Source organism: Callospermophilus lateralis, chromosome 4 (assembly GCF_048772815.1).
Source record: "Callospermophilus lateralis isolate mCalLat2 chromosome 4, mCalLat2.hap1, whole genome shotgun sequence".
NCBI lineage: Eukaryota > Metazoa > Chordata > Mammalia > Rodentia > Sciuridae > Callospermophilus > Callospermophilus lateralis.
Window position 1 is genome coordinate 97,281,756 of NC_135308.1, and position 13,126 is coordinate 97,294,881.

Sequence of the window (13,126 nt, forward strand, 5' to 3'; positions counted from 1 at the left end):
CATCAAAAAGCATATACCTAGATATAAAACTATTTTATTACATACAGATTCTTGGTAGCTATTTGTCATAGTGAAAATCAATGATCTTAACTAGGCAGCATGGTACCATAGGTGAGAATAAGACTCAAGCCTGACTACCTGGGTTTGGGTCCTGACTGGGATGCTTCCTAGTAGAGGCTCTTGCACAGCTTTCTTAGCCACTTAGTGCTCTTGTCTCCTCATCTATAAAATGAGAGTGAGAAGAATAGAAGCTACACTGTGGGTTATTAAGAATTAAATAGTAAATTCCACAAAGTGTAGAATTATGTCACATAGTGACGACTCGTCAAGCATTTATTAAATAAAATGTCAATTTCAGGTTTAAAAAATACTAAATGTTTGTTCTAAGAATTTTGGCAATTGCTTTTGTCTGTGAGTAGAGACCCCCCTCATCTTAAACTTTCCCAAAGGTATTAAACTAAATTAAAATAAATTATCAATACATAATCTAAACCTTGCCCTTATTCAGGATTTTTCCAATTATTAACTATATAAAAACAATAAGTAGTCATGCCAATGCATTAGATATGCTTTTTTTCTTTTTCCTTCTTTCTTTTTTTTTTTTTTCCTGGAGATTGAGCCCAAGGATGCTTTATCACTGACTTACATCCCTAGCACTCTTTTATTTTTTATTTTGAGACAGAATCTTGCTAAGTTGCTAAGATGGACCTCAAATTTGTGATCCTCCTGCCTTAGCCTCCAGAGCTGCTGGGATTATAGGCATGCACCATCATGCCCAGCTAGATGTACTTTTTAAAATTTGGTTTTGCAATTCTTGTGATTGTTATTATTTATTTATTTATTTTAGAGACAAGGTCGGATTCTGTTGCCCAGGCTGGCCTGGAACTCCTCAGTGTGCAGAGTAGCCGGATCTAAAGGTATGTGTCACTACACCGGAAATTCGCAATTATTTAGTCAAATTTTCTTAAGACTTTGGCTTTCACGTACTTTGACCTTCTGCAATGACTCTTCAAAAGAGCCCTTTAAAAAATGCAATAATGACTGGCAAATTAAGGTAATATTGAAAAGCAATGTCCGTTCAAAGGGTGAGTTTGTGATAAGTTGAAGGTCACCCACAGCTGTGAACGTCAACCCCAGGAAGGCTGGGTGCATTCAGAGTCTCTAGAAATTACACAAGCAGTTTGGTTATGTTTGACTATTCTAAACTCCACAATTCTTCCACCTATAAAACATTGAGTCCCAAGACAAACAGGAGATTGTAAAGAGGGGATCAGAGCTAATCTAGTTCTTGTCTGAGTATTCTAGAATAAATTCCCATGCCAAATTGCCACCGACAAATTTTCAAACTTTGAATTGGTTCTTTACAATAAAGATTAAAATATCACCTTGTGTTGTGCATCACAGTAAGTTTTCAGAGCATTTTTTTAATCTCATATCACAGTCTTAGGAACATAGCAAGACTAATATGGTAATTATTGCTTCCATGACAATCAGCATTCCAAGGATGAGAGGTCAAAACAGCAGATTAATTATAAATAGAAATATCTGGCCGCGCCTGCCTACCCCTCCTTCCCCTCCCAGATCCACAGAGCTGGAGCTGCTGCCATAGTCACAGTTGCAGGCACTATGACATCTGGGGTGATGATGAAGTCATCAAAATTTTTTAAATCTTTTACATGAGAAGAGAGCAAAAAAAAAAGAAAGAAAGAAAAAAGAAAGAAAGAAAGCAGTTCTCTTCTGCTTAAGTGATGACAAAAGACAAATAATTGTAGAAGAAGCAAAGCATATCTTGGTAGGTGACATTGGTGATACTTAGAGGACCCTTACACATCTTTTGTGAAATTGCTACCTCTGAATGAGTGCTGATATGCTTTGTCCTAAGAAAGAAGACCTAGTATTTATATTCTGGGCTCCTGAAAGTGCACCCTTAAAAAGCAAGGTGATTTATGCTAGCTCTAAAGATGTCATTAAAAAGAAATTTACAGGTATTATACTCTAGTGGCAAGTAAATGGCTTGGATGGTATTAAGGACCCGTCAACACTGGGAGAGAAACTGGGAGGCAAAGTAGTGGTTTCACTTGAAGGAAAATCGTTATAAAATGACCATCAAGTGCCGTCTGGATCTTAAGGAGGTTTCATTTCTCCAGCTCAGTCCACCAGAATAGCATTAGGTGTTTTTTGTTTTTGTTTTTTCCCTTTTCACTGGGCCCTTCCAACACAGTGAATAAAGGTGATATCATTCATTTAAGTAGCCTGTAAGTGACTGCCATTAGACTCTTTAATACAGTTACTTTTATGTAGAGCCCAAGGAATGCCTTCCTGTCTTATTTTAGCCAAAACATCTGGTTATATGCCTCCCTTGCAGCAAGCACCACAATGAATGTGATTGTCAATGTGAATAGTCTAGAATACTGCAAAGGGTAAGCATATTGAATGCCTTGAACGTAATACCCATTGGTCAGATGGTGAACTTTTTTCAGTATTATTTATAGTTGCACTTGATTGAAGTTTTGTGAGGCACTGGAGCATTTATGTACCTCACTTGCTATGGTAAGCCTTCTTTTGTGACATGGCAGCACGAATATAACACTATGCATTAAAAGCACTTTTTAAAAATAAGCTTAATCTCCCAAAAGAAATGTCAGTTAAGTTTCATTAACTGTGTTATCAATTTGTCCTATTACCTCAGTGTTAATTCCTATTACCTGCATATCTTTTTTTTAATTATTTTTATTTTTTGTAATTGTAGATGGACAGAATGCCTTTATTTTATTTATTTTTATGTGGTGTTAAGGATCGAATCCAGTGCCTCACATATGCTAGGCAAATGCTCTGCCACTGAGCTACAGCCCCAGCTGCCTGAATATCTTTTTTAAAAGAAATAGCTGTTATTAATGCCTTTTTGTTTTTCATTGACTGTACAGTACTGAATAAGTGTGGGAGTTTTATGTTTACCATGTGAGTCTTGCAACATGAAAGACATTTTTAATAGCAGTCATGATGGCGATTTCTGTATAAAAGAGCCTTAAGTAGAACATTGTTTTGAGATCAAACTCCCCACTCTCACAAAAATGGCCATGTTGCAATAAAAATTGTGGCATGTTTATAAAAGAAAAGAAAAGAAATACCTGTGGATCTTCTGACCTGGAAGTTGGTCTAAATCTGAATGAATTATAGGGAACTGTGGACCTTCTTTGCCTTCCCTGAACTTTATTAGTACATGTATCTGCCAAGTACAGAACACTGACAGTTAAGATTTTAATTCTCTTCTTTTCTTCTAATTTTCATTTTTGTGTGTGTGTGAAGCTATAACAATAAAGAGAGAAAATGTAAGGCATGCACATATTAGCACCTCAATGCAATTATCTTCATTTCTACTTATTTTCTTCCAGACTTTGTCCAGATGCATACATGCTTTTATATAATTATCATCATAGTGCACATGCTTCTTTATTTTACTTTTTCTCTTTTTACAGCAATGTTTCTTCACATTAAATTTTAAAAATTATTATGGCTTCATGTTGCTGTCAGTTAGTAACAGATTTTTTTTTTTTTTTTCTTTTTGGTACTGAGAATTGAACCAAAGGTTTCATATATACTAAGTCAGCAATCTACCACTGTTACATCCCCAGCTCACATTGCTGTTAATTGTTAAGTGATGATTCACTTAGACTTTTATCTATTAGTAGACATGTAGGTAGTTTCTTTCTTTGCTACAAAAGCTGAGATGAATATCTCTGCTCTGATACATTTCTTGGCATTATTTTCATAAGACAAATTTCTTAGAAAATTATATAGGTTGTGGCACATTTGTGTGTTCTAAAGAGGGCCACAACAATATTTCTGGATGCCACTGCTTTTCTGTAATATGACCTTGTCACTCCCCTTTGAACTTGGACGGGCTCCATGACTGATTTTTACCAATAGATTATGGTGACAGTGACATTGTACCTGGTCTGGTATATTCCTCAACTGGCTTGTTAACATCTACTTCCTACTTCAAAAAAGTAAAATTATGCTGTGAGAAGCCTACCATGTGAGTAGGCCCTTGGGGCTGTGATGCTGGGTGGAGAGAAAGAAAAGCCAGGAAACTTGGGACAAAAGACATGTGAGGAAAGATTCCACCTTGAAAGTGTATGTCCCAGACCTTTCTGCCCCACATAAAGCAGGGTGGATGGACTTTCTAGAGGAACCATTCCCAAATTTCTTACCTATACAAACACATTCAAAAAAAAAAAAAAATGGTTGTATTAAGCCATTACGTTTTTTGGTACTTAATTAGTAATAGATCTTCAAAACTTTGGTCAAAAGATAAATTTTCTTTTCCCACACGCTGGCAAAATGTTTATACAGGATTCAACCAGTTTATACAATTTACAGCGTCCTTAAAGAGTTTCTGCTTTTGGAGATTCAAGCCTTAAAAGAATCTATGCTCTGTACAATTTCTGAGTTCATTTGTTTACTTATTTATTTATTGGTACTGGGTATTGAAACCTAGGCCCTTTCCCACTGAGCTACATTCCCAGCCCTTTTTATTTATTTTTTATCTTAAGGCAGGGTCTCACTAAGTTACTTAGGGCCTCACTAATTTGCAGAGGATAGCCTAGAACCTGCAGTCCTCCTGCCTTGGCCTCCTGAGTCACTGGGATTACAGGTGTATGCCACCATGCCCAGCTAAATGTGTTCATCTATAGTGGAGCAATAATAGCATCCAAAATTTTTTGAAGGGATTCTAATTTTGCCTCTTTTCTTAGAGGATAACTCCTTGGTTTGGAAATCCTCCAATGATTTTCTTCTTTTTGCCATCTTTACTGTCATTCCTTCTTGTTCCCTCCACATGAGCTCTACTCATCTTGAACAAAATCATACTTAACATTTATTGATTTCAAGTTTAAACATGTGAAACCTGTAGGATCTCATGTGAAACTGACATTCTGTATTGTAAGCTTCTTTATTTTAAAATTTTCTTTTTTTTCCCCCCACTGGAAAGGAAAGTTGATGCTTGATGTTAAACATTAAAAGTATAAAAGTTGCTTTGCTACAATAATACTACATGTGTACACACAAAAAGTTTAAATTGATGCTCTTTGAATGCACTTGAAGAAAGGAACTGTGAAGGGCTGAAGTGCGTGTGTGTGTATTTAACTGTGTGGTACAATAAAAATTAATGTTTGATTCATTTGTTCATTCAAAAACCCCTTTGAGTACCTCTTATATGTTAAGCATATTGTTTCTCTCAGATAGGACTCTAAGTATGCAATGGTAGAAAAGGAACTCAAATTGGATTAAGGAGAATAGAAATTTATTGCTTCATGGAATTGAGAACTTGTTTTAGGAGAGGCCTGATTCAGGCCTCAAATAATGTGAAAGAGACACAAATTTCTCTGTTTCTTGGTTGACTATGCCATCCTGGGTCTGCTGGTTCCATTCTCAGGTCCTCAGTAGTTGGTTGAAGTAGCAGCTCCAGCCTCCCAGCTTCCTGATGTTCAAGTTCAATGAGAGGGAGAGAGTCTTCCAGGGAGCTGCAACACAAGACTGGGATTCATGGATGGACCATCCTGGATCTAGTGCCCAAATCTAAATCAGTCACAGTGGTCAGAGGAATAAAAATGTATTGATTGACTTTGGCTTGGTCAGATGCCTGCTCTCCTAGACTTAGATGGCTTTAGCTATAGTACATAACTGCAAATGGAGAAGTTGACCCAGAACAAAATAGGAGTTCTCTGTCCAAGGTGTACAGTAACACACCCCGTAACATTTTAGTCAAGGATGGACAGCTTATATGACAAAGGTCCCCTGACAGTGTATTGCTACACTATTGATAGTGTATCTTAGTTTGTGTGAGTACACTCTACAATGATGTTCTCTAAACCATGAAACCAACAGGCACATTTTCTTTTTTTTTCCAGAATGGGTCTCCATTGTTAAGTGACACAGAACTGTAGTTATCAATTCTCTGCAGTTGTTGAGCTGGCAATAACATTTCAGCTATCTTATTCCTACTCCTATTTATGAATTCTCTGCAGATCTTAATGTGTTAAGAGTGATAGTTCAACCAGGCATGGTGTCACACATTTGTAATCCCAGTGACTTGGGAAGCTGAGGCAAGACGAATCAAGTTCCAGGCCAGTCTGGACAACTTAGTGAGAACCTATCTAAAAATAAAACTAAAAGGGCTGGCTGTGGATGTAGCTCAGTAGTAGAGTGCTTGCTTAACATATGGGAGGCCCTGGGTTCAATCCCTAGTCCTGGGGGGGCGGGGGAGGGAGAGTAGCAAGCAGCTCATAATCTTGACTAAAGATTATGCCCATACCCATTCCCCTAATTAATCAATGCCTCCCTTTTAAGAGTCTTATGTTCACAGTTCACATTGCTTCAGTGTTTTTTTAGTGCACTGGATGCAAGAATATTTCTGAGTGTTTTACAGCTTCTTCTTTGGGGTGCCACAGAATACTCTTTTTTATTTGGAGAAACTGCCTCTAGGGGAAGGAGGAAGAACAACAGATGAAAAGTTACCTCTTTTCTTGCACCTCTAGGATAAAAACATAATTAGAACCTTCCAATTTGTAAAGAAAAAGAGCTAGATTTAGATTTCCAAATGTGGAGTCACAAGCATTTCACAGAATGGGGGAGTTGGATTTGAAAACTCACTGAAGTTCCTTCTAATTCTTATAGGATTCCATGATTCACATCCTTCCTTTCAGAACAGCAGTTTTTGTTTTGTTTTTGATAAGGGGAGAGGGCACTGGTTCCTGAAGTCCCAGGGAGGAGGGGGAGAGAGGAGTCTCTTTAGGAAAGAGGAAATGGTAGGAAGAGGAAGGGCAAGTGGGAACTGCCAGACAAATTTCACCCAGTTCCCAGTTTTAGTCGCCAAGCAGCTGTTCCTCATTCCCCACTTGGATTTTGAGCATTTTCATAAATCCTCAGATTTAGTTCAAATCATCAGCTTGTACTTGACAGCTTTATTCCCTTGGCTTTTGCAAGGGGAAGTAAATCAGAACCTGACTGCTCAGAATCTGGCAGGAACATTTACTAAAGATGTTGACAGAGGAATAGGGCAGACTTAAGAACTCCACAGTCAGTGGTCATCTCTCTCTACTCTATGTCCAGGCTAGCTTCCAGGAAATATAGCAAGTTGTAGGAAAGAGGAGGTTGCCCAGATTTATTGCAAAATGAGTTAGCAGCCCTGGATCTCAGTTATTGCAGCACAGAAGGCTATGAAGGGGTTGGGGATGTAGCTAAGCAGTATAGAGCTCACCTAGCATGTGCAAGGCCCTGGGTTTCATCTCCAGCATCAAAATAAATAAATAAATAAATAAAGAGAGAGGGAAGAATGAGAGAGGAGATGCTACGATGCTGCTCTGGGTACAAATTGGTATAGAACGCCTTGCAATTGCAGGGAGGTGTTTGGATTCTGACAAAAGGCAAAGTAAGCAGCACAGGAAAACATTCAGATGTCCATAGGAAGCCAAGAGAATCCTGCAGCAGAAATCTGTTTGTGAGCAGCATTTCAATGCTGAGCTAAAGGCAAGGACTCGCCCGAGCATGGAGAAAGAGCTGAAGGCCCTCAGAGACTGCAGAATCAACATCACATGGGTTGAAATAAAATGCGGTTGCAGCATTTACATAGGTATTGCCTCATTTTATTTCTCATTGATCCACTTGTGTGTCAGAGAGAAATGCCAAGAGCCATGGAACCAAGGAGGCTCATTCCAAATGGATCAGTTTGCCAAGGGAATCATAAAATGAGCTGTTTTCTGGAGCCTCCTCTTCTATACAGCCCTGACCCTCTTCATCCAGGAGTCTCAGGTCATGCTGAAGCCTATACTTTATCCTTTATCTGAAATATAACCATATGAGAAATAGGAAAGATATAATTTGCAACTTGATTATATTGAATTTTACCTGAGCCCTGTGATCCTGAAAAACAGTTTATGAAATCCTCCTACCCTTCCTATCCTGGAAATGGCGCACTGCAAAGATCCATGCTTCTCACATGACTTAGTTAAGACTCACCAAAGCCCCTCTTGTTTACTTCTGGCAAGGATAAGACACAGGTCTTCAACTTATCTTTCTTTGCCTTGTAAATGATTAGCTCAACTGCTTATCCCAGCTGATCAATTGGAACAAAACACTTTTTAGACAAACTTTGGTTAAATTCTTTCCTTCTAACAGGCCCCTGAACTTTGCCCACCCTCAGCCTGAGCCAGCATGTGGCCCCTTGAGAGCAGGCTGGCCTCAGATCTGCTATCCCATCCATTACTCTTTCATCCACTTCCCTTATCAGGGTCATCCTAGACTTGTTTACTCTTCTTTATCACAGAAAAAAAAAAAACCTCTTGCCTAACCCCTACCCCCCAGGATGCATGTAGACAAGCATTCTCTGGTTGCAATGGCTCCTCTCCCCTATTATAACCCTTACTCGCCTTGCAATAATCTTTTTGAATAAAAATCTCTCCTTACTAAGAAGTGGAAAAACAATCATCAATATACCTTTTTCCTTCTTTTCCTTTCCTTTTTCTTCCTTCCTTCTTTCTTTTTTCCCCTTTGTTCAATACCCATGGATTGAATCCAAGGCTTTATGTCTGCTAGGTAAGCACTCTTACCAGTGAGCTGTATCCTCAGTCCTTTTTATTTTGAGTTAGGGTCTTGCTAAGTTGCCCAGGCTGATCTTTTCAATTTTCAGTGGACACAACATCTTTATTTTATTTTATGTGGTGCTGAGGATCGAACCCAGTGCCCTGCGCATGCCATAGGAGCTCGTTACCCTTTGGGCCACATCCTCAGGCTGATCTTGAACTTGTGATCCTCCTGCCTCAGCTCCTGAGAAGCTGGATTGCAGGTGCATATGAACATGCCCGGATCAATCACTCATTTATTTATTTATTTGGCAGTTTTGAGGATTAAACTCAGGGGCACTCTATCAGAGAACTACATCCCCAGAGTTTTTTATTTTTTATTTTGAGACAGGAGGATTGCAAGTTTGAGGCCAGCCTCAGCATTTTAGTGAGACCCTCAGCAATTTAGTAAGACCCTATCTCAAAATGAAAAATAAAAAGGGGTGGGGATGTAGCTCAGTGGGCAAACTGCCCTTGGGTTCAATCCCTTAGTACCAAATAAAAACAAGAAGAAAATTTAAAATTTATAAAAAAGAGTAAATGTTAAAAGTCTGCATATTCTCAAACCCTCCACCCCAAATCTCAACCATTTCCCTATAATAATCACTATTCTCAGTACTGCATGCTTCTTTCCAGATAATTTCTTTGCTTTCATATTTATACATACATACCTACTAAATAAGTAGATAATAATAAGAAACTTCTCTTCCATATTGATGTGTTTTAGATACTTTGATATTTAATCCTCATAATAATCTCTGATGTTGGTGCCATTATTTATCCATTTATGGATCAGGAGCCCGATTTACAGAGGCAGTAACTCAATTGCTCATGCTGTACCACTCATGAACAATGAAGCCAGATATTGTGCTCGGGCTACTTAGTGTCCCACATTCTCAACCACTGCACTGTGCTACTTCCTGATGGCAATTTCAGCATCACCCCGGGTGCTTTTTGGTTTACTTGCCACAGAGCTGGCTGCACCATATGCTTATGCCATGTAGGTATAACCATGGTGGCCCACGGGGCTGAAACCATGGTTACTGGGCAACTTTGTGCAGCGGAACTTGGGCTGCAACAAGGCTTCCCAGTGGTAATAAGGGAAACAGGAACACAGGAAAAATAATGCTAGCGTGAAGCTACAAATACAGTCCCTCTTTGCCTTTCTGTGTTGTTAAAAACGGATGGGTTTCTCAATGGAACGTCAAGATTCATTTAACTGTCTTAGTTTTCCAGTTGGGTGAAATTAAATTCGGGGGTATTTTATCAGCCACGTTCTTACCACATTACCAACCCACACAGGGTTCTTCAAATACCATTCCGGTGTGTCAATAGGATAAGTGTGGATTTGTCCTTGGATCTCGTTTTGCTCCCAGCCTCGGTTTCATCTATGTAATGATGACAAACCTGGCCCTGTTCCTACAGAGAATTGTGAGGCTTATATTAGAGAACATGTTAGCAAAAGCACTTCACGCCCTGGAAAACCCCAAGTCACCTCTCTGACTCATGATCCATGTGCTCCTCTCCTGGCTGTGAAGATGGGTCAATGAAGAAACAATAAAGGAAGGAACAATTTACTGAAAGTGCTCAAACAAGATTTGATCATTTTAAAGGTCATTCGAACAACGTGGGATCTACCTCTATAACCTCTTGTTATGAATCTCTAGCTGAAATATCATAATTATAGAACCCTATTCCTTTTCACTAAAATGAGTGATTCTCTCCCTAGTGAATTTGGAACAACAGAATAAAAACTGGATTAAGTGCCTGGCACATAGTCGTCATTCAATTATCTGTTCAAAGAACAAAAGGGAAGCATCCATCCCTGTCCTCCTCTGTTAAATGTTCAGAATTATTTAAATTTATGACACTTACCACATGCATCAATTTTTCTGGTCTTCAGATGGAAAAAAATAATAACGTCTGCTGACTTTTTGGTCTCTCAGAGTGTCTTGAGATTGAGATAACATACAAAATATTTTTTTTCTCATTTATAGATGTAAGACAATACTTTTACATATGTATTTCCTGAGAAGGCTTACAGAGGTAATGTGCATTATCAACACCTGTGTGTCACCTGGGCATGGATAGCAATGGGACCTGGCTGTCCTCAGGCCTATGAGGTAAGCAGGTAAGCAGGGGCAGGCAAGGCCGACCATCAAATCAGGGAAAAGGTGCAAGAAGAATAAGAAGGGAAACCTAGAGATCCTGACAGGGAAGCAACTTTTGGGAGAGCTTGAAAAATAAATAGGAAGTAGGATAAAAGGTAAAGAACACTTCAAAGGGCAGCCAAGGGTGGAAAGAGTATGGCAGGTAAGAGGGTGGCTATCAAAGCCAGCAAGCCAGCAAGCCAGTGTAGGCCTGCCTTAGTGCGTCCATGCTAGAATTCCTGTCCAGCTTTTTTCTAGAAGGGTTTGCTGTGGAGACTAAAACAGGCATCACACTCCTGGAAACTCACAGGACAGAAGTACCTAGGATAGAAACAGTCCAATCCAATCAGACAATATGGACTACCTTTTACAAATGAGCAGTATATCAGGAAAGAACAAATTCAGGAAGAAAAATATTAAATCAGCAATATTCACATGAAATTCTGTACAATGCTCTAAACCTTACCAGCAGATCTGAATGTCACATTGTATTATTACTACCTATTAATGTGCACTGATGTCTTTCAGCGTTGATATATTCATTATAGGTTAAATTTCTTTATATGTAAATTTAATAGTTTCAAATGTTAAACAAATCTGTTTCAGATATTAATAATGAATAAGATTAGGAAGAATTTGCAGCATTTTTAAGAGCTTACGGTTCTGAAATTCCTAAGAATTTTGGGAATTTCTGAATCACAAAGATTGATATCAGCCAGGTGTGGTGGTTCATGCCCATGACTCCAGCCACTCTGAAGGCTGAGGCAGGAGAATACTGAGTTCCAGGCCAGCCAGCACAACATAGGGAAACCCCTTCTCAAATAACAAAACAAAACAATGATTGGCATCTGCTAAGAATTTGGAAACATTGCCCTAGTGAGATGCTCTTTGTTGTATATGGGAAGATGTTATGGTTTGAATATGAGATGTCCCCCACAAAGCTCCTTGTTAATGCAGGACTATTCAGAGGCAAACCGATTAGATTAGGAGAGCTCTAACCTAATCAGTCCATCCTGGTTTGAATGGACTGATTGAATGGTAACTGTGAACAGGTGAGGTGTGGCTGGAGGATGTGGGTCACTGGAGCATGCCCTAGATGGGTTGTTCTTCTCTATGGCCCCTTCCCATCTTGCTCTCTCGGCTTCTTGAATGTGCTATGAGCTGACAGCTTTCCTGTGCTGGGCCCTTCCCTATGATGTGCTGCCTCACCTTGGGCCCAGGGATATGGAGTCAGCCACCTATGGACTAAGACCTCTGAAACTATGAGCCCCAAATAGACTTTCCTCCTCTGAGTTATTCTTGTCAGGTATTTTGGTCACAGTGACAAAAACTCTGCCTAACATAGAAATTGGTACAGACAAGAGAGGTTGTTTCTGTGACTACCCAGGCCACCTGGTTCAGAAGTCTTTGGAAATGGTCTGCAGAGGAGTTTGAAAAAGTTTAGAGATACAGATTGTCACGAGTGGGCTATGTGTGGATTGTATTGCATATAGTAGCTTCTTGAGGAGATAGGACTGGCTCAGCCAACTCCCTGTCCAGGACTGAACACATGATGCAGCTGTGCCTCTGTCTCTAGCTCTGCCTAAGATCCCATACAGCACCTGAGATGGGTGTGACCCGCCAGGATGTGAATCAGTCTGCTGACCATGAGACAACAAGGCTCCACTCTCGAAACCTTATCCCCCTCTGATGTCTCCGCTATAATATAAAGGAAACATGGGTTCACAGTCTCTTTTTCCAGCGCTCTTTCCATAGCGGAAGCTGACCCTTAAGGTCGCAGAGCCATCCCTCCCTTGATTTGAAAACTACTGTGTCACGTGGTTTTTTGCCACTTTCTTAGCTTAATGTTGTATCCAGCTCTTTTAAACCCAGTTGATCTCGTCTGTGTGGGTCGTTGGTGGGAGCGGATTAGAAAACTTTAGAATGTTTAATGTGTGAGTCTGGTGGGAGTTGAGAAGGCCAGAATGTTGAGAGGAATGTGGACTGTGCTCTTGAGGTTTCAGAAGGAAATGAGGACTCTATTAGGAATTTTACCAGAGGCTACCTGTGTTACATTCTGGCAAGGAATTTGGCTATATTTGTCAATGTCCTGAGATTTTGTGTGAGGATGAATTTAAAGGTGATAGACTAATTAATCTTGTAGAAGAAATTTCAAGGCAGCACAATATTCAGGAGGTTGCATGGATAGCTGGCAGCTTTTAGCCAGGTTTACTGTGAGAGTTAACAACAGAAAGCAGAACTAAAGGATTTCAAAAACTTGCATTTCAACCAGAAAAATGCTTATAAAGCTGGGGCCAAGGAAGTTGTGGTTGTTAAAGAGATTATAACTCCTAAAGAGATGCTAAGTACTTTTCACAG

General features: G+C 39.5%; 1 protein-coding gene and 1 pseudogene across 1 annotated transcript in view; both read left to right on the forward strand.

Annotated features, from left to right (window-relative positions):
• The first annotated feature begins 841 nt into the window (after positions 1 to 841).
• Positions 842 to 13,126, forward strand: part of Etfbkmt (electron transfer flavoprotein subunit beta lysine methyltransferase) — a 37,351-nt gene continuing 25,066 nt past the window's right edge. Inside the window, exons 1-2 of the mRNA XM_076852749.1 lie at positions 842 to 917; positions 10,616 to 10,741. The gene's annotated coding sequence lies outside the window, so the exon portion shown is untranslated. The remainder of the gene's footprint in view (positions 918 to 10,615; positions 10,742 to 13,126) is intronic.
• LOC143398409 (cofilin-2 pseudogene) lies at positions 1,071 to 2,098 on the forward strand (annotated as a pseudogene).